General features: G+C 35.8%; 1 protein-coding gene and 1 non-coding gene across 3 annotated transcripts in view; one reads left to right on the forward strand and one right to left on the reverse strand.

Annotated features, from left to right (window-relative positions):
- The window catches only part of JAK2 (Janus kinase 2), a 131249-nt gene that overhangs the window by 10042 nt on the left and 100374 nt on the right, over positions 1–20833 (forward strand). The window lies entirely within an intron of this gene.
- Positions 8516–8622, reverse strand: LOC123953656. Its single transcript, XR_006820919.1, has one exon. It is a non-coding gene; the product is annotated as a U6 spliceosomal RNA (small nuclear RNA).

Consider the following 20833-nt stretch of genomic DNA (forward strand, 5'->3'; position numbering starts at 1 on the left):
TGCTAATTTCAACAAATACTGTCAAACTGATCTTCATAGAAATGCCAGTTTGTACTTTTCTGCACCTGTTTTTGATGATTTGATCTTTGTCAATTTGAGATAAAACAAATGGAATCTTACAATTTTAGTTTGCTTTAAATTTTCCTTTTTTGAGAATTGTTCACTCATATCCTGGGCCATTTTCTTTTCTTCTTCTTTTTAAAGATCTGTTTATTCTAGAAGGGGAGAGAGAGCACATGTGTGAGTGGGGGCTGGGACAGAGGGAGAGAATCTCAAGCAGACTTTCAGCTGAGTGTGAAGCATACCTCAGTTCAGTCCCAGGACTCTGAGATGATAATCTGAGCTGAAACCGAGGCTTAACTGACTGAGCCACCCAGGCACCTGCCAGCCCATTTTCTGTTGGATTGTTGATCTCTTACTTTGATTTGTTGGAACTCTTTCTAGATCAAGGATAATAGCTCTGTGTTTGTGAAATATTTTCCCCAGGTTGTCTTCTTACCTTTTTGACTCTGTTCTGTGATTTTTTTGTGTGTGTGTCACACATACATTTTGGGTTTTTATGCTATTCTTTTTGTTAGTCATCCCATTTATTTATTTATTTTTAAATTATACTTAGATCTCCCTTCTCTGCTCTGAAATTATATTTTGAAACTCTCTCATGCTTTCTTGATCACCTGGAATTTATATTGGTGCAAGGTATTAGATGGGATCCAACTTCTCCCCTCAGATGGTTGTTTCAACACTATCTGTTGAATAATCCATCTTTTCTTTGCTGTGGGATATGCTAATGTTTTAAATTGCATATATAGTTGGGCCTATTTCCAGCCTTTGTTTTGTTCCAGTAGTGGCTTTTGTGAAACTACTGTGATTTCTAGGTCAGGGAGTGTTTCTATTAATTTCTTTATTTTCAGGTCCTACACAGTGTTTAGCATATGGAAGGAATTCACATGTTTAAAAAGAAAATGAATAAGCCAACAGTTCAGGGATATAAGCAGATCTTTGTGCCTATTCAATTTAATGATTAAATTTCTTTTATTTTACACTTGGATTTAACCTTGGTTTTCTGGTTTTATTTTCCTTTTTTAAAAATTTATTTAAAAAATTTAATGAATAAATTTTTTGGTATTTAATGAATAGGTATTAACTTGTGATTCTGCTTTTGTTAATCGATTTTTGGCCTTGAATTGTTAAAAACTTAACAATACGGTCTATCTCTTGCATATGAAGAGAAGTTTGGATTGCTATTTCATAATAGCAATCTGCAGGGTAGTCCATTTGAGACTTGAACCCCCTCAAGTTCCAATATATTTGTTTCATAAGGGTTTGACATGGCAAGATTCATTAGGAGAGGATTTTAGGGCTAGGAAATGACCCAGAGAAGAAAAGAGTAAATTATAGTGTTAGTCAGTCTAATTTATGATGAGAAATTGAGGAAGAGGAAATTCTTTCAAATTAGAAAATGCTTTGGTGTCTAGAGAATTTTTGTGTTTATTCCTCATTCTTTGCTTGTTTATCCATAAGTGCTTAATTTTATTTTTTATTTGATGCATTTATAATCTTTAAAATAATGAAAATATGAAAAAATGAAATAATGTTCTTCTGGCGTGTTGTAGTGTTTGAAATTATTATGAATTTAAATTCATACTGATTTCAATAGCTTAGATTTTTTTTGAATGTCAGTAGCAAATGATAGTGTTAAATACGTCACTAGTAGAATTAAATTTCCTGTACAATTTTATTTTCTATAGGCAAACTCATTACTTCTTAAAATTAAAAAACATATTAAAAAAAACTTCTTGGTGATAAAGGGTTGGAATATGATGGTTTTTCAAAGGACATCTTAAAGGTGACCCCTGCCAACTTTTAAAATGTATTTGAAGCACTTTCTTCCATCTTTATTAACATTTTTTGGGTGTGTTTTATATATATGTGTGTGTCTATATAGAATACACACACACACACATATATATATATGATTCTAAGAAGTAGCTCAAAAGCTGCTCCTAAGACTAAAAATAGGGAAGGGGTTAAATTTGTAGAATAATTTCTATTTTCTCACCTTTCTGTTTGTGTATCATTCACATCTGGTTTCTCAGGAGGTGGTTTGAATTGTTGCCTGTTATACATGTTACTTTTGTGACTGGCGCCAGGTAAAATGATGGTTTTAGTATCCCTTAAGTGAATATCTGTTCTCCTGTTCTTTTCCAGTCTCAAAACTGATTATTTATTCATCTTAGATCCCTTGCTTCTTATGTGAAAGAATCATAGTATTTTAAAAGATATATATTTGCATTTATCTTATATACTGTTGAAGAGCAGTAGTAGTATACAAGCTTTGAACAGTATCTCTTCAAATAGGAAGACTCAAATGAGTAAAAGTGGCCATTAAAAAATTTTATTCATCTATCAAACGGGTAAAAAGAATTGCAAGCGCTTGTTGTGATTGTGACAGAACTTGCTTAACAAGTTTTTGTTTATCTTTCTGGATGTTTTGTTTATCTTTCTGGACGTTTCTGTATAGTGACATGAATGGTGTCCTGTTTATTCTCATGTGAGCCTGTAACTCAGCAATGTATTATGGAGATCTTTCCATTTCAATGATTAGAGATTCATTCATTCAGTTGTTAATTCATTCAGTCCTTTTTTCATGCAGTCAGGGGGTCACTCAACTCACTTGGTCAGCTGCTTACTCTCTTGGTCTGTCATTTACTCATTCCATTGGTCACTCATTCATTCAGCTGGTCAGTTAGTCACTCACATCACTCAGCGGGTCAGCCTGTCACTTACTCACCTACACACGAACTCAACCAGTCAGTTAGCATTTAAGTAACCATTAAATAAATCATTAACATAGTAATTTAGTAAACACTCAGTGTCCATTTTGTGCTATACACAGGATATAATGCTGAGGATATAGTGAAAGCCATGATGTAAGCTTTCATTTTTAGTATCTTCATAGTATTCTTATTGGCTAAATATACAATATGTTATCAGATCCCTTTAATGTTATTTAAGATTTTTTTCATTATTACAAAGTGTTTCATAGAATTCATAAATATGCATCCCATTACTCTTACCTTTTCTAAAAGGACAAATTCTTAGATAGTTTTGTTTCTTTCATGTCCTTGCCAGCATTGGGTATTGCCAGTTTTCTTAATCTTTGTGGGTTGAAAAGGGCAAAACAGTATCTCATTTTTATTTAACTTTCTCTGATTATTGGTGAAATGCCTGTCGATGTTCTTTGTCTTATTTTTTTAAACTGATTAATTTGATTATATTAAACCTGATTATATTAAAACCTCATAGTGTATTTTTTTCTCAGCTTTTAAAAAACTTTTGATCATGATATTTATAATTTTATGTAGTCTTCAGTCTTTATTTTCTGTATTGATTTTTGCTTAGATGTTAGGTTTGGAAATGACGTACATATACAAAAGATTTTTTGGTATAGAGATAATTAAAGTGGGTGGATGGATTTAAAATGCACCAAAAAAATTTACTGAAAATATCCAACTTCAAGTGTGTAAGGGGGAAAGTAAGAAGAAGAGCTAACAGCAATGATTTTTAGAGTATGAAGTCATTTTGAAGTCATTTTGAAGGAGTAAGATCCAAATATAAAGAGAAGTATAATGGAAAAGTGGAATAAATGTATATCCTCATTGCAGAGATTGTTTCTAGTAACAGTTGAATGAACTTTGAAGTAATGTTTAGATTTTGTTATGTTTACTTTTAGTTGTTTTCTTTTTTTAATTTTTAAGCATGTGTTCCTTAAGGTCAGTTTTTATAAATATTCCATATGTGCTCAAAAATACATATTTGGTAGAAGGTTGTAATACATTGTCATTTTTCTAGGCACACAAAAGAATTCTGTGCCTTTTATCAGTTTGTGGGGCTCTTAGTTATTGGAGATACCTACTCCTTTTTTGATAAATGGAATTTCAAATATTTTCTCTGAGTTTGTATCTTTTGGTTTATTTAAGGTTCCTTTCCTCTGGAGAGATTGAAAATTTACTGTAATAGACCTTTTTCTTTATTGTGCATTTATAAAACTTGAATGACTTCACTGTCATTAACGTATATAAAAAGTCTGGTTACATAAGATAGTAGGGAAAAAGGGAGATCCATGTCTGCCTAAAGTATTGAAATTCACGTGGTTATAAAAAAAACACTGGGGGGGCCTGGGTGGCTCAGTGGATTAAAGCCTCTGCCTTAGGCTCAGGTCGTGATCCCGGGGTCCTGGGATCGAGCCCCACATGGGGCTCTCTGCTCAGCGGGGTGCCTGCTTCCCTTCCTCTCTCTCTGCCTGCCTCTCTGCTTGCTTGTGATCTCTGTCAAATAAATAAAATCTTTAAAAAACAAAACAAAACACTGTATTTACTTATTTATTTAAAAGATTTTATTTATTTATTTGTCACAGAGAGTACATGTGCACAAGCAGGGGGAGCAGCAAGCAGAGGGAGAGGGAGAAGCAGGCTCCCCACTGAGCAGGGAGCCCCATGTGGGACTTGATCTCCATGCCCTGAGATCATGACCTGAGCCAAAGGCAGACACTAAACCAACTGAGCCACCCATGTGTCCCTAAAAAATACTTTATTAGCCAAAGTAAATATGGACTCATACAGTCAATTTGTGTGACTTTTGTTATATGAGTTTTGGGTTTCTCATTTTGTGTAACAAAGTTTTTGGTTCCAGTTAAAAGTCTCCCAAAGATTCTTCCAGTATTTTATACTTTATTTTGGAAATATTTTATTTTGTTAAATATTTATTCATAGATTATTTATTTTTTATATAAAGTATAAGTTTAGCATTTTTTCTCTGGTTGTACTGTCAGTTACAGTGGTGCCTTTTGTAAACAAATATCTTTTTTTACTGTATTGAAATGTCATCGTTATTACCTTGAGTTCCCATATATATGTGGATTTATTTCTAGATGCTGTTTTGGTCCACTGATCTGTGTGTATGTTAGTAGTATTTTGGTTATAGTTTTTTTTAATAGTAAGTTTTAAGATATGATGGGGTAAATTTCTATGTTATTTTTCGACAAATACGTATATGACAAAGACAACAAAGAAAAAATAGGAAAAAGCCACAGACAATTCATAAAGAAATATACATGGACAACAAATATACCTACTTATCCTCACCAATAATAAGGAGAAGCCAATTAAAGATAAGAACTAACTTCTTTCCTTCTTTCCTGGTATAATATTTCTAGTGGATAGTTTGAATTACAAACTATGCAAAAAAAAAAAAAAAATCCCATCCCTAATGGTAAGAACTTTTAATGCCTATCAAATTCACATAGAATTTCACAGGATCTGCATTAAAAAAAATTCCTCTTTTGCATTTAATCTCGTTTTTAGGTGATACCCATGTCCCTATCTAATCAGTGAGATTCTTGTGTTATCCCAGACATTCCTTCATTAGTCCTTTTTTACTATTAGAGCTTTTATACAGCTTTTAAAGCATATTTTAGATAGAGTCTGTGCATGCACAAGTAAAGCAAGATCAGCAAATAACCAACTGCTTTTTTGTATCATCTTTTGGTTTACTGTATCAAATTCACAGAGGACCTTTCTCTTTAGCAAGCATTTCTAGGTTTTGGATAATTAAAATATGTGATACGTCCCTTCCCACAACTAAAGTACTTTGATTTTAAAGCATTCAAAACCCCTGCCTTCACAAAATTTAGCTGATGGTTTCATAGTATATGTACTTAATATAATAGTCTCTGCCATTTCTGACTTTATGGCATTTTTTCTCTAATATTTATATTCAAACAAAATGTACAGCATAATGGATTAGATGGTGTGAATATGAGATAAAAACACCTAAAAAGTTATCTCTCTCTCTTTTTTAAAAGATTTTATTTATTTATTTGACAGAGATCACAAGTAGGCAGAGAGGCAGGCAAAGAGAGAGGAGGAAGCAGGCTCCCTGCTGAGCAGAGGGCCCGATGTGGACCTCAGAGGACCCTGAGATCACGACCTGAGCCGAAGGCAGAGACTTTAACCCACTGAGCCACCCAGGCACCCCAAAAGTTTTCTCTTTTTTAAAAAAAATTTCCTCAATTAATTTTCCTCTATTCTAGATAACTTTATTTCTAGACTCCATTTTTCTTATGCCGTATTGGGAGGACATTCGTTTTTGACAAAAGAAGAATGTTCACCTTTAAAGAACATAGAAAATTCAGTCAGTTTATGTAATTAATATTATTAAAATTAGCGTGACTCAGTTTTCAAGCAGAAATTGAGGAAGAACAAGTTCTGGATCAAGTAGTCAATAGAGCATAGACTACATCTCCTTTTCTCTTTTGTTCTCTTTAATGATAGCATAATTGTATAGCATGGCTGTAGTTGATGCTGTAAGTGATCCACCTGTAGCCCCTGGGAGCTTCATTGTGCTTTGGGAAACTTCCTTTAGTATTTGCATCCCTAACGTGCTAACTCTTCTTGGAAATGTAGGAAGCCATGCTTGTGGGGCATGTGGCAGGCCTGAAGGGCTGTGAAATTAACACTCTGGGTGCAGTCCTCAGCCACTGACTCTCAGGGTTTGGTATTGGATAAATACTCCAGTTGCTCCCTTGGGTGGGATGGTTCTGAGACACATTTTACACTGTTTTTAGAGCTTTTCTGAGGGATTAAGCCCACTGTGGTAGCTGGTTTAAGAGTGTAGTTTCATTGGCTGCCTTCCCTTTTCTATACCATTTCTCTGTTTCTCTGTCATTGTTACCTGAACTTAAAAATTAACCTACTTTCTTTTGAATCCTTTATCAGGTTTTGTTTCTAGGAATATTTAAACTAAGATGGCATGATTTTGGTGGTAGTGTGACCAAACTTTAATGAGAAGTTTAATTTTTCAGCAGTTTTATTTTTCAACATATGTGAATTGCCATACTTTTTTCACCCTCACTGCCTATATGATTGGGAGGGAAAAAAAAGGAAATTGAAAAAAAAAAGAAAAGGGAAAAGAAGAAAAGCTCTAGTATTGTCTAATACAGTGTGAGGAGAAAGGAAGATGTGCCTATCTCCAGGTGGGGTTATTTCAGTTTATTGAATTTAATCCTTACAAAAATCCTGTGAAGTTGTGGCCATTGTTATTATCATTTTTTAAGAAATAAAAACTGAGCTCAGAGAGATTAAACTGATTTCAGAGAAACATCACAAGGGACAGGATTCAAACCAAGTTCCATTTCAACCTTGGATCCTGACCCAAAGGCTATATTCTTCCTTTTTTTTCTTTTCATTTTAGTATTTGAAAAAAATATTTTTGAAATATTCTTAATGTATGGGAAATTAAGATTATAAATAAAATAAATTATTATCTGCCATCCAGTTTTAATAGTATTTGGCTAATTTTTGCTTTAAAGATTTTTTTTTTTTAATTTTACTTATTTGACAGATAGAGATCACAAGTAGGCAGAAAGGCAGGCAGAGAGAGAGAAAGGGAAGCAGACTCCCTGCCGAGCAGAGAGCTCAGTGCGATGTGGGGCTCAATCCCAGGATCCTGGGATCATGAACTGAGCTGAAGGCAGAGGGTTTAACTCACTGAGCCACCCAGGCACCCTTACTTTTTGCTTTAGATCTTATCTTTTTTAAGAAATAAATATTGTAGACACAGTTGAAGCTCATCTACATATTCCTACTCCTGTGTCTCCCCCATTTACCTCACTAGAGATAACCACTTGCCTAAAGTTAGTATCATTTGCATGCATATTTCAAACTTCTGCATATATGTATCAGTGAATAATATGTAGTAGTAAATCATGGATTTAAACCTTAAATAAATTGTATCATGCAAAAATATCAATCTCTTGCTACAACTTGCTTTTTAAACTTCACTTATCTTTAAGACATTTATCCATTTTTTTTTAAGATTTTATTTATTTATTTGACAGACATAGATCACAAGCAGGCAGAGAGGGGGAGAGGGGAAAGCAGGCTCACTGCCGAGCAGAGAGCCTGATGCGCAGCTCGATGCGGGGCTCGATGCCAGGACCCTGAGATCATGACCTGAGCCAAAAGCAGAGGCTTTAACCCACGGAGCCACCCAGGTGCCCCCATTTATCCATGTTTTGAGATAAAGTCTAGTTCATTCATAAAATTGATGAATTATGAATTATGAATCACAATTATAATTATGAATTATGATATAATAATGAATAATATATAAAGTAGTGGCCATATATATGGCCATATATATAGAATCTTATATAATTTATATAACATTTTATATAATTTATATACCATTTTTTCTACTGATGAACATTTAGGTATTTTATTATTTTATTAAGTTTTCATTTTAATTTCAGTATAGTTAACATACAGTGTTATATTAGTTTTGGGTTTATGATATAGTGATTTAGCAATTCCACACATTTCTCAGTGCTCATCACAAGAGCACTCCTTAATCCCCATCGCCTATTTCATCCTCCTCCCTTCTGGTAACCATCAGTTTGTTCTTCTGTAGTTAACAGTCTGTTTCTTGCTTTGTCTCTCTCTCTCTCCTTTTCCCCAGAAATACAGAGCACTTCATGAATTTGCATGTCATCCTTGCACAGGGGCCATACTAATTGTCTCTGTATGTTCTAATTTTAGTGTATGTGCTTTTGAAGTAAAGCACTATTTCTGTTTTTTTATCATTACAAATAATGCTACTGTGAACATCATGCAGTAGTACATTCATTTCTCTAGGGTTATAACTGGAAATGGAATTTCTGGTTTCTAGGATAGTTATATCTTCAGATCAGTTAAATGTGCTTAATTGCTCTCTAAAACCAGTTGTTTGAAGGGTTCTACATCTTCTCATCCACACTTGGTATCTTCAGACTCCTTAATTTTGGCAACCTGATGAATATGATTTGGTGTCTTGATTTGCGTTTACTTAACTACAAGTGAGACCTACCATCTTCTTTGTTGATCTATTCATATCTTTCACTCATTTTTTCATTGGGGTTTCTTTTACTTATTGATTTGTATTTTGTAGTTACCTTCTTTTAGTTTGGCGTAAAATCACAAGGATTAGTACCATTTGGCACCTGTCAGCTTGATAAAAATGTCCTTTGTTGGTTAACTTTTCTGTGTGGTTTTGTTATGTGTCTCTTCCAAACACTGTATACCTTGATTTCAAAAAGGAAATCTGGTCTGGGGTGCCAGGGTGGCTCAGTTGGTTAAACATCTGACTCTGGCTAAGGTCCTGATGTCAGGATCCTGGGCTCAAGTCCTGCCTCCTCGGGCTACTCCTTTGGTGGGGAGTCTGCTTGTCCCTCTGCCCCTCTTCCGGCTTGTACACACACACACACACACACACACACACACACATTCTCTCTCTCTCCCTCTCTCTGTCTCTCTCTCTTTCTCTCTCAAATAAATAAATAAAATCTTAAAAAAGAAAATCCAGTCTGATGTTCTTTGTCTTCTAGAAGGTGGGTTTCATTGGCTTATTATTTAACATTTATTATATTTGTTGACATTTGGACTTAAAAACTTTTTACCAGCTTTTCCTTTTAATTTTTTCCCTGCCATTTTATAGATTATAAATCTTTTCTTTCAATTGTTAAGTTAAAAAATTTTGACATATATACTTAAATATTCACTTTTATAAAAAAAAGCTCAAAGTTACTTAGTATACTTCTCCTACTAAATAAGCAAGGAGATATCAAATGCCCCGTCTTCTTAGTCTCATCTAAAGTTTCAGTTTTATGTGTTGCTTTTTAAGTTTTCCATTTTTAAAAACCCGTCAGTACCTAATACCACTTTTACTGTACTGAGAGATCAGAATCTTTAAACAGAAATTTGTGTAGTAAATGTTATAAACAACCTTTGCTTTTAAATGTATCAAGATGAATTGTAAAATACAAAATAAAATCTGGGATTTCGTTTCCTGAAATTTTCTGATTGAGTAACCTGAAAGCACTCGTTAAGAAATGATAGATGAAATATAGCAAACATCCTTTAAAAAAGCTTTTTTCTTTTTTTTAATAATTTAAAAAAATTTTTATAACCTTATAATGTATTATTAGCCCCAGGGGTACAGGTCTGTGAATCGCCAGGTTTACACACTTCACAGCACTCACCATAGCACATACCCTCCCCAATGTCCACAACCCCACTACCCTCTCCCCACCCCCCCCCCCGCCACCCTCAGTTTGTTTTGTGAGATTAAGAGTCTCTTATGATTTGTCTCTCTCCCGATCCCATCTTGTTTCATTTATTCTTAAAATAGCTTTTTTCTTTGGGAGAATTTTGAACATACAAAAGTAAACAGAACAGTACAATGAACTCTTACATATCAGTCACTCAACTGCAGTAGTCCTTATTGCCTGTAGCATCTTACTCTGTGCCTCCTGCTTTCCCTGTTACTATGTTGTTTTGAAGCATGTTGTAGACATCATATTATTTCTTCCATTAATATTTCAGTATGCATCTCTAAGATATAGGAACACTTTTTAAAATTAAAAACATAATTCTTTAATATCTTTAAATATTCAGCAAGCAATCAACTTTCTGAATGCTTGATATATCATAAATGGCTTTTTAAAATGGTTTTAGGGGGTGGCTGGGTGGCTCAGTGGGTTGAACCTCTGCCTTTGGCTTGGGTCATGATCTCAGGGTCCTGGGATCGAATCTCGCATTGGGCTCTCTGCTCAGCAGGGAGCCTGCTTCCTCCTTTCTCTCTCTGCCTGCCTCTCTGCCTTCTTGTGATCTTTCTCTCTCTCTGTCAAATAAATAAATTCTTTAAAAAATAATAAAATGGTTTTAGGTTTTTTTTTAAAAACAGGGTCCAAATGAGGTCCATACATGTGACTTTACAGTCTGTGTTTCCTGTATCCCTTGTCTTTTTTCTTTTTTCTTTCTTAACCATGTTGGTTATAATTTTCCACAGTCTAGATTTTTCTGATCACATTTTTAGGGTGTTCCTCTGTTCTCTGCATTTCCTGTAAATTGGTATTTTACAGACTTCATTGTATCCAAAATTGTCATATACTGCCAGAAAATATTTTCTTACATATTCTTGTCCTACTGTTTCTACTTTTTCAGCTGATTGCCTTCCAGTCCTTCTTATAGGATACTTCCAAATTCCCCTTTCCCTTATAAATTCAGTTTTCTATAGCATTAGTCTCTTGTTCTCTACCTTCATTGATGTTGCCTCTCCTAAAGGTATCACATCATATGTACCCTAGGATCTAGAGGAAGTATTTATATTGCTGCTTCCATAGGGTAATATTTTTCACCCTAATACAGAAACCAAAAATCTTGTCCTTTGAGATTATATGATACAGAATACACCATCAGGCATCCCTCCTGTAGCCTTCTGCTGTGCTTTCCTTGCTTACTTCTATGTTATTAGTTGAGAATTTTTGGCATCTAACCTGGTTTTCCTCTAAATGCTTTTTTCCTCCATTATCATAGGTTATATCATTATTCCGGTGAAGAACTCACCTAAAGACACTTTAAAGTTTCTTAATATATCTGACTCTGCAGTGTCATCCAAACTTGACACTGTTAACTCCTTTCTCACAACCTCATTCTAATGAAACCTTGTTATTGATCTCAAGTTTGGCAATCTCTGAAATGAACGGTTAATTGTACCAATCTCTGATCATGTTCTTCTGTTTTGTTTGTTCATTTGTTTGTTTGTTTGTTCAGTCTTTTATATTGTATTCCTGTGCTCTTGATCCTGTCCCTGTCGACCTAGGGCTAACACCTTCCCCCTTTGTTTTTCGTTGTTTCTTTCATATTCGCTCTGGTAGCTTAAGAATTCTCTTAGCTTTTTTTGTTTTGTTTTGTTTTTTTAAAGATTTTATTTACTTATTTGACACACAGAGATCACAAGTAGGCAGAGAGGCAGGCAGAGAGAGAGAGGAGGAAGCAGGCTCCCCGCTGAGCAGAGAGCCCGATGCAGGGCTCGATCCCAGGACCCTGGGATCATGACCTGAGCCGAAGGCAGAGGCTTAACCCACTGAGCCACCCAGGCGCCCTTTTTTTTTTTTTAATTTAATTTAATTTTTTATTTGTTTATTTACAGCATAACAGTGATCATTGTTTTGGCATCACACCCAGTGCTCCATGCAGTACGTGCCCTCCCTATTACCCACCACCTTGTTCCTCAACCTCCCACCCCTCCGCCCCTTCAAAACCCTCTGGTTGTTTTTCAGAGTCCATAGTCTCTCATGGTTCATCTCCCCTTCCAGTTTCCCTCAACTCCCTCTCCTCTCCATCTCCCCATGTCCTCCATGTTCTTTGTTATGCTCCACAAATAAGTGAGACCATATGATACTTGACTCTCTCTGCTTGACTTATTTCGCTCAGCATAATCTCTTCCAGTCCCGTCCATGTTGCTACAAAAGTTGGGTATTCATCCTTTCTGATGGAGGCATAATACTCCATCGTGTATATGGACCACATCTTCCTTATCCATTCATCCGTTGAAGGGCATCTTGGTTCTTTCCACAGTTTGGCGACCATAGCCATTGCTGCAATAAACATTGGGGTACAGATGGCTCTTCTTTTCACTACATCTGTATCTTTGGGGTAAATACCCAGCAGTGCAATTGCAGGGTCATAGGGAAGCTCTGTTTTTTATTTCATAAGGAATCTCCACACTGTTTTCCAAACTGGCTGCACCAACTTGCATTCCCACCAACAGTGTAAGAGGGTTCCCCTTTCTCCACATCCTCTCCAACACACGTTGTTTCCTGTCTTGTTAATTTTGGCCATTCTAACTGGTGTGAGGTGGTATCTCAATGTTGTTTTAATTTGAATCTCCCTGATGGCTAGTGATGATGAACATTTTTTCATGTGTCTGATAGCCATTTGTATGTCTTCGCTGGAGAAGTGTCTGTTCATATCTTCTGCCCAGGCACCCTTTTGTTTTGTTTTGTTTTGTTCTCCTCCTTTCACTATCAGCAGCTATCCTGTCTCTTTTCTGCTCTTCACCCTTAAGAATGGCCTCGGGGCCTTGATTTTCTTTTCCTTATTACTCTCTTTTTAAATTCTACTCCTGCCCTCCCAGCCCCAGATATTTCTTTTTTTTAATTTTTTTTTTAAAGATTTTATTTTATTTATTTGACAGAGAGAGATCACAAGTAGGGAGAGAGGCAGGCAGAGAGAGAGAGAGGAGGAAGCAGGCTCCCTGCCAAGCAGAGAGCCCAATGCGGGGCTTGATCCCAGGACACTGGGATCATGACCTGAGCCAAAGGCAGAGGCTTTAACCCACTGAGCCACCCAGGCGCCCCCGCCCCGGATATTTCTTAGCCATTGGTCTACAAATCAGATCACAGATCACACAGGGGTTTATAATGCAAGAACTGTTACAGTGAGAAGTTTTATTCTTCCCACTTCAGTCCTTTTCTCCAGGAGTCCTTTTTAACTGGTAAGTTCTTATAGTTCAATCTTAATGTTGCCTAAGCACTGTTCCCCTCCCCCTTTCCTCAAATTATGCATTTCACATAAGGTGAAGTTGTATATTTAGAACTTGATTTCTTGTTCCAGAAATCATAGGCAGTGTTGATTTCTCACTTTCTAGGATTAATGTGCTTCTTCCCAGCTTCTCTTTAGCCACCACCTTGCCTTCACCTCTCAGCCTCTGGCACTTCCATTTTTATATCAAGATGAACATTTACATTGTGCCTGGTAACCATAATTAACACTTGAGTGCTTTGTAGATGGTTCTAAAGTTGCAAAGCAATGGCAGTGCTTATATTGAGGATTGTTACAGAGCCAAGATGCATGCTATAGTTTCATCACCTGTCTTGTCAAGTTTTCTTCCACTGGAGTTGCCTTTATTCCCCTTTCTTTTAGTTTTCCTTTATCCTCTGTGTGTTGTGTTATATTGTGTTTTGTATTTGTTTTTAACTCCTTCATGGCAAGCAGCCTAGTACCCACTTTTTCCTGAAGTCTTCCTTCTAATGTCCCCTTGCTGGGCTGAGTGCTTTAGGTCTGCTGCTCACCTGTCTCTCAGCATGTGACTTCACTTCACTGTCCAGGGTTGAATCTATCTTCTGGACCTGATGTCATCTTTTTGATTTACTCCTTTGGTTTGGTTGGTATGTTGTATCTTAAGAAAGTGACTTCTGAAATGCTGCTTTTGAGGTAAACTTGGAATATTTAAATATTTGAAATCACTTCATTCTGCTGGCTAAGAATTCTAAGTTGAAAACCATGCATGAGGTTAGAAAATAAAGATAGTGACACAAAATGAAAGGAAAACTATCTTTACCCTTAAGTACCTTTCCTTAGTTTTTTGCTAACTTCTTAATTGCTAAATTCAGTGAATTTTTCCCTTCTGTTTCTGTCTCATTTAACCTCTTCATAGTATTTAACGAATCTTCTCATGACACTCTTTTTTCTTTCTTTTTTTTTTAAGGAACTTTAGTTTTATTAAGATAGACACAGAAAAGCACATTACTCAGAAGTATATTTATAGCACAGTGAATTTTTACAAAGTGAACACTTCAACTTTCCCCCTGCTCCTTGACCATTTCTTTTCAAGAATCTGCTACATTCCTCTTTATGTTCCCCCATTTCTGACAGTTTTAGATAGTTCTTAAATATGTTTGGATTGCAACAACTTGGTTTCTAACCCTCTTCTCATCTTGTATACCTTATGTGTATCTTTATGCTTAATGACTTTAAAAATGTGTAATGTTTCCCTTAGCTTTTAGGAATCTAGCTGCCTGTATGATATCCCAATCTGGATGTATCATAGGTAGCTCAGGTTCATTATGTACCAAACTGAATTCATCATTCCTCCAAAGCTATTCTTCCATCCTGCTCTGTGAATTGTGATACTGGACACCTAGCCTCTCAAACCCTAAACCAGGAAATCATTCTTAATTCCTCATATAGCAAGCTGATTACTATGAATCTTCCTTATAATTGTCTTATAGGTGCTTCATAGTCCAAATATCTAAAATCTACTTTCCTTTCAAACTTACTTTTCTGTGTCTTGGTGCTTAGCATTGCTTTCTTTATACCTAGTTGCTCAGTTGGAAATCTCAAATTCAGGTTAGATTCCTCAGTTTCCCCAATGTGCAGTTAGTAATAAAGGTAAATATTTGCAGTAAATCTAGGTAGTACACAGCCCTGTCCTTTGACCATGTGTATTCTATTACAGTTACTGTAACACTGTATGTATTGATTTATATCTGTCCACATTATTTCCTTTAAACTCCAGATGAAGAGCTTTTTTTTTTTTTTTTTAAAGATTTATTTATTTGACAGAGAGAGAGAGATCACAAGTAGGCAGGGAGGCAGGCAGAGAGAGAGGGGGAAGCAGGCTCCCTGCTGAGCAGAGAGCCCGATGTGGGGCTCGATCCCAGGACCCTGAGATCACGACCTGAGCTGAAGGCAGAGGCTTAACCCACTGAGCCACCCAGGCGCCCCCAGATGAAGAGCTTTTGAGGCAAGAAGTTACATCTTTCTTTTGGAAAATGTTGAACATGTAAATGAACATGATGCAAGTTGAATGAAGTCAGATGATATACTGTGTAAACAGAAAAGTATTAGAATAGATTTAGACTAGAAAATTTGGCATGAACAAGTTTAAAAATTCCAGAATTTCTCATAAGCTAACAAACATGGTACATATCTGTTTTATCTAGGTTTTGGTTGAATTATTCCTAAAATATCTTTGTAAAGAGAGGGGAAATATATAAGTGAGCACAGTGTAATGACATTTTATCTTGTTTTGTCAAGGATCATAAAGCAGCACTTTATATTTTACTCTATCACCAGGAAATTTCTTTGACAGTTAGGGATTATGTGGCATATTCTCCAAAATAAACTCCATTCTGTGAACATGGGTTTTAAGTGATTTTTTTCCCTACTCTTAATTTTTTATAAGTGATAGTAGGGAATAATGGAAGCCAGTATACACTTAAAGAAAACTAGATTCCAAGAAATTAATTAGAATATATTCCAAATATTAGCAGTTAGCAATCAATACAAAAATATTTTATGAAATACATACCAGAGTTGTTTTAAGATTAGCCTGAGGCTGATTAAGACATTTTTAATAGTATATCAAGGAACAATTCTATCAATGAAAGAGGTGATAGAAGCAAAAACTAAAGGAAATAATAAACCAGAATATGGGTTTTTAGGAAAGGGTCCTTTTATTTGAGATGGAAGTGTATAGTAAAGCCAATTTCTTAAAGTGACAAATAAAAGTAGGTGAGGCTAAAAAATAATTGATACTTCTTGCTGTTACCTTTTTAGCTGTCATTCCTCAAGTGTTAGTTTAGCCTTTGAGGAATGTAGGGATACAGAAAAAGAGGCACTTTAATTCTGTAGCATTCTACTATTGTAGTTCTCAGTCAGTGTTTCTTTGTCATTACAGTGGGAAATTTATTTGATAAAAAAAATCTTGAGACCTTTTTTTCACAATAGTTGCTGAAAAGTAGATCCAAGTTCTAACTGATGATTTCTGTTGAAGACATGATGTTCCCATTACCATTGATGAGAAGCTCAAATTGGACTTTCTCTGCCCTTGTGCAATTCATGTTATGTAACTTTTCTTGGCTGTCCCTATACTTGGATGTTTGATTACATTTTGGGGGACGTATTGCGTTAGATGTAATTGGCCAAATGTGAACGTTAAAAGTATGTCTGGCAGCCATATATCTGGTAGAAACCAACAAATCTGAAGTAGGAATGAGAAGAGGTAAAGACAACAAAAGTTTGTTTTGATGCTAACAGGTATCTGAGGGAATTGTTTCACATTCTCTATGTTTCTTCTAAGAATAGACATACTTTTGGGGCTCTTGGGTGGCTTAGTAGGTTGAGCCTTCAGCTCTGGTTATGAGCCCAGGGTTCTGGGATCAAGCCCCATATGGGGCTCCCTGCTCAGTGAGGAGCCTCCTTCTTCTGCCTCTCCCCCTGGTTGTGTTCCTGTTCTCACTATCTCTTTCTTTGTCAAATGAATAAATAAAATCGTGAAAAAAGCATACTTTTAGAAAAACAGTTTTATTCAGATGTAGTTCATATACCATACATTTTGTCCCAACCATACATTTTTGTTTTAAATTGTAGAAGCAAAACTAGAATCTATATGAAAATGAATAGTGAGAAATTATATTTAGATATCATTCCCAACTGCTTTAGTGATAGGTTTTTTGCTTTTCTCAAACCATTCTCCAAGAATTTCCTAGGCTTATTGGGTTAGGATGAAGGATTTGGGAGATGACAACCATTTGTCTTCTAGAATGGTATTGTAGATAAGGAACAGAAGGAAAGTTCTCCGTGTTATATGTTTTCCGTTCATAACTTTTTTCTTGACTAGTTTCTGTGATTTTTGAGCTAAGAAGATCCAACAGACTTAAAGAGTGAGAGTCTGTTTTTGTGCTTTGCTTTAATATTTTTGCCTCTTTTATCAGAAACTGCTAGAATTAGTAATCAGACCTTAGGATTAAAAATGGTGAGGGAATATCTTTTGGGGTGCATTTCTTTTCAAAAACAAAGTGCTTTTGTGGGAAATTCTTTTAATTTGAACCTCTGTGGGCTTAAAGATAACATATCTTTTTGACTGGGTTTGCATGTAAGCAATACTTTGCATAAATGGAGGATAAGGGAGTCCTGGAAAGGCTACAGTTCCAAGAAAAGATTTATTTACTAAAGTTTTGTTTTTGTTTTTGTTTGACAGTAGGTTATTTAACTTTATAAGTAGTTTCTGCTCTTATCATTAAATGCCCTTTTTCACATTATTTGATTAATTTATTTGGATTTTTTTCCTTATATATGTAGGAAAGCTATAAGACCTAAATTGCATCACAGAGATTTACTGTCAGTTCAAAAAAGACAAAGCAGAACGTGATAAGTAAAATTTACCATTTGTTAATCTAAGGAATCAACTCTACTAGTTGTTAAGTCAGTTGAATTAATTTCGTATATTTATAAGGGTGGTTCCTTAAGTTATTTATTTCAGAGACTTGATTCTGTTGGGAAAGAAGTTGAATATACTAAAAATTACTCTCGAAACCAACATTTTGAGGGGTGCCTGCATGGCTCAGTGAGTTAAAGCCTCTGCCTGCGGCTCAGGTCATGATCTCAGAGTCCTGGGATTGAGCCCCACATCGGGCTCTCTGCTAGTTGGGGAGCCTGCTTCCCTTCCTCTCTGCCTGCCTCTCCGCCTGCTTGTGATTTCTGTCTGTCAAATAAATCAATAAAATCTTAAAAAAAACACAACATTTTGAGGGGTGCCTGGGTGGTTCAGTTGGTTAACGGCTGCCTTTGGCTCAGGTCATGATCCCAAGGTCCTCATGGGATTTTGATTGGGATTGCATTAAATCTGTATATCAGTTTTGGAAGAACTGACAGATTGGCAAGCTAAAATCTTCTACCAAAATCTAGTCCATAAAAATTATTTAGGTTTTCTTTAATTTTTCTCAAGTTTTATATTTTTCATCTCATGTTAAATTAGAACATCTTTCATCATCTGTATCTCTCCATATTTCATTTTTTTGATGCTATGATGGCTAGTATCTTTAAGATTTTATTTTGTAGTTGTTTGTTGTAGGTATGTAGTTTAGATTATAGATTTTATTATTCTGGTATGGTGAGACCAATAGATCAGGAGATAATTACCATTGATAAAATAATTGTTATATTCAGAGATTCCAGTAAGAGGAGGGGTTATACCATGCCAAAAGGGCCACAAGCGGAAACATCAGGGTCAGTCAGGAGGCGGGGGGTGGGGGGGGGTGGGGAGGTGAGGGGGGTGGGGGGTGTGGGGAATGTGGGCAGGAAGCTTTATTGTGGTTTTTGTGGGACACATCAGGTGAGGCCAGGTAAGCATGTTGAGGATTGACTAATCTGAACAATTTCAGTGGTCTTTGGGGCACAGAGGCTATACCAATTTACATTCCCACTTACACTGTGCACGGGTTCCCTTTGTCATATCAAAGCAGCAGCTTTTTTTTTTTAGATTTTATTTATTTATTAGAGAGTGTGCACGTGAGAGTGTGTGTATGCACACTGCAGGTGGGAAGAGGAGCAGAGGGAGAGACAAGCAGACTTCCTGCTGAATGTGGAGCCCTTTGTGGTGCCCAGTCTCAGGATCCTGAGATCATGACCTGAGCAGAAATCTAGAGTCAGGTGGCTAACCGACTAAGCCCCTCCCCTGCCCCGCCCCCCCCTCCCCGCCTCTCAGCTCAGCTTCTTATGATCTTTATATTTCATTGTGCAGAATTTGCTCTACCATTTTCCTTTCCCATTTTTGTCTATTTGTGTCCTCCTTCCATTTTGGTCTTGAACTACTTGATTATTTTAACTTCCTATCCTAAGATCCTAGATCTGCGCTGTCTAATAATAACTACCCACTACATGTGACTATAAAATTTAAAGTAATACAATTAAAAGTTAAACTTCATCTCTCAGTAGTAGTGGCTAAATTTCAAGTATTCTCTAACCACATGTGTGACTGTTATTATATTGTACAGTACAGATACAGAGCATTTCCTTTATCTTGGAAAATTCTGTTGGCATGGTGATCTACATCTTATGTTTTTATCATTTTCTTATTGTAACTACTTCATTTTTTGCTTCTCTGAATTAATTTCTTTTTGCAGATTTCATCAGGTGATTTTCTTCATTCTTTAAACATCTTTAGATATGTGCTTATTAAAAATTAATATATATTTAGGACACATAATTTCATGTGAATATTGTTTTTCCCCCCTTTTCTTTTCTTTTTTTTAAAATTAATTTATTTATTTTTTCAGTGTAACAGTATTCATTGTTTTTGCACAACACCCAGTGCTCCATGCAATACGTGCCCTCCCTATTACCCACCACCTGGTTCCCCCAACCTCCCACCCCCGCCCCTTCAAAACCCTCAGGTTGTTTTTCAGAGTCCATAGTCTCTTATGGTTCGCCTCCCCTTCCAATTTCCCTCAACTTCCTTCTCCTCTCCATCTCCCAATGTCCTCCATGTCATTTGTTATGCTCCACAAATAATTGAAACCATATGATACTTGACTCTCTCTGCTTGACCTGTTTCGCTCAGCATAATCACTTCCAGTCCCGTCCATGTTGCTACAAAAGTTGGTTATTCATCCTTTCTTTTTTTTTTCTTATCTTTGCTTCATTTGTACTTACACAGAGCTGTATTCAATTGTTACTGTTTTTCATAATGTACTTAAAAATTTTTGCATTAACTTTAAAGGAGTTTCCCCCCCCCCTTAATTTTTAGTTGACAGATTGTGTCTTCGATGATTGTTGTTTTCTGGCATTGTTTCATTGTTTATAGGGCTGTTGCATATTCCTTTTTAAAAAAAAATGCGAGGTTGCATATTCCTTTTTACAAAAATATGAGGTTTTCCTCCATCTTGGTACATAAACCATTTGTATGCACTGTCCATTATGCACCTTGAAAATAGATTTTTTTAATGATATGCTGCTTTCATAGATAAAATTCTAGAATAATTGTAAACTTAAATCTAATTTCACCGTTCATGAATTGCTTTGAATGTATTAGATGCTGAACAAAGGTTGAACTTTGATTTGTAATACAATGTGAGATGATATATTTCTTCATTTTCAGTATTGATGTACATTTGGTTTAATACTTTCTTCATTTTATTTAAATGAAGAAATAAGGTACTTTCTTGTACCCTATGATTTGTCTTTGCTTAATAGTCTGTGAATTGCTAAAATGTAAGAGACAAGGAGGCAAACCATTTCAGTTATGTCAACTGCTATGTCCTTAGCACCTAGAATAGTGCCTAGACCATCACTGGTGTTGAATTTTGAGGGAGCTCACTTAATAACATCACTTTCCAGACTGTAGTTCCAAATTGAATAAAAGGGAAATGGCAGGTGAGTAGATATCATTT

Source organism: Meles meles, chromosome 11 (genome assembly GCF_922984935.1).
Source record: "Meles meles chromosome 11, mMelMel3.1 paternal haplotype, whole genome shotgun sequence".
NCBI lineage: Eukaryota > Metazoa > Chordata > Mammalia > Carnivora > Mustelidae > Meles > Meles meles.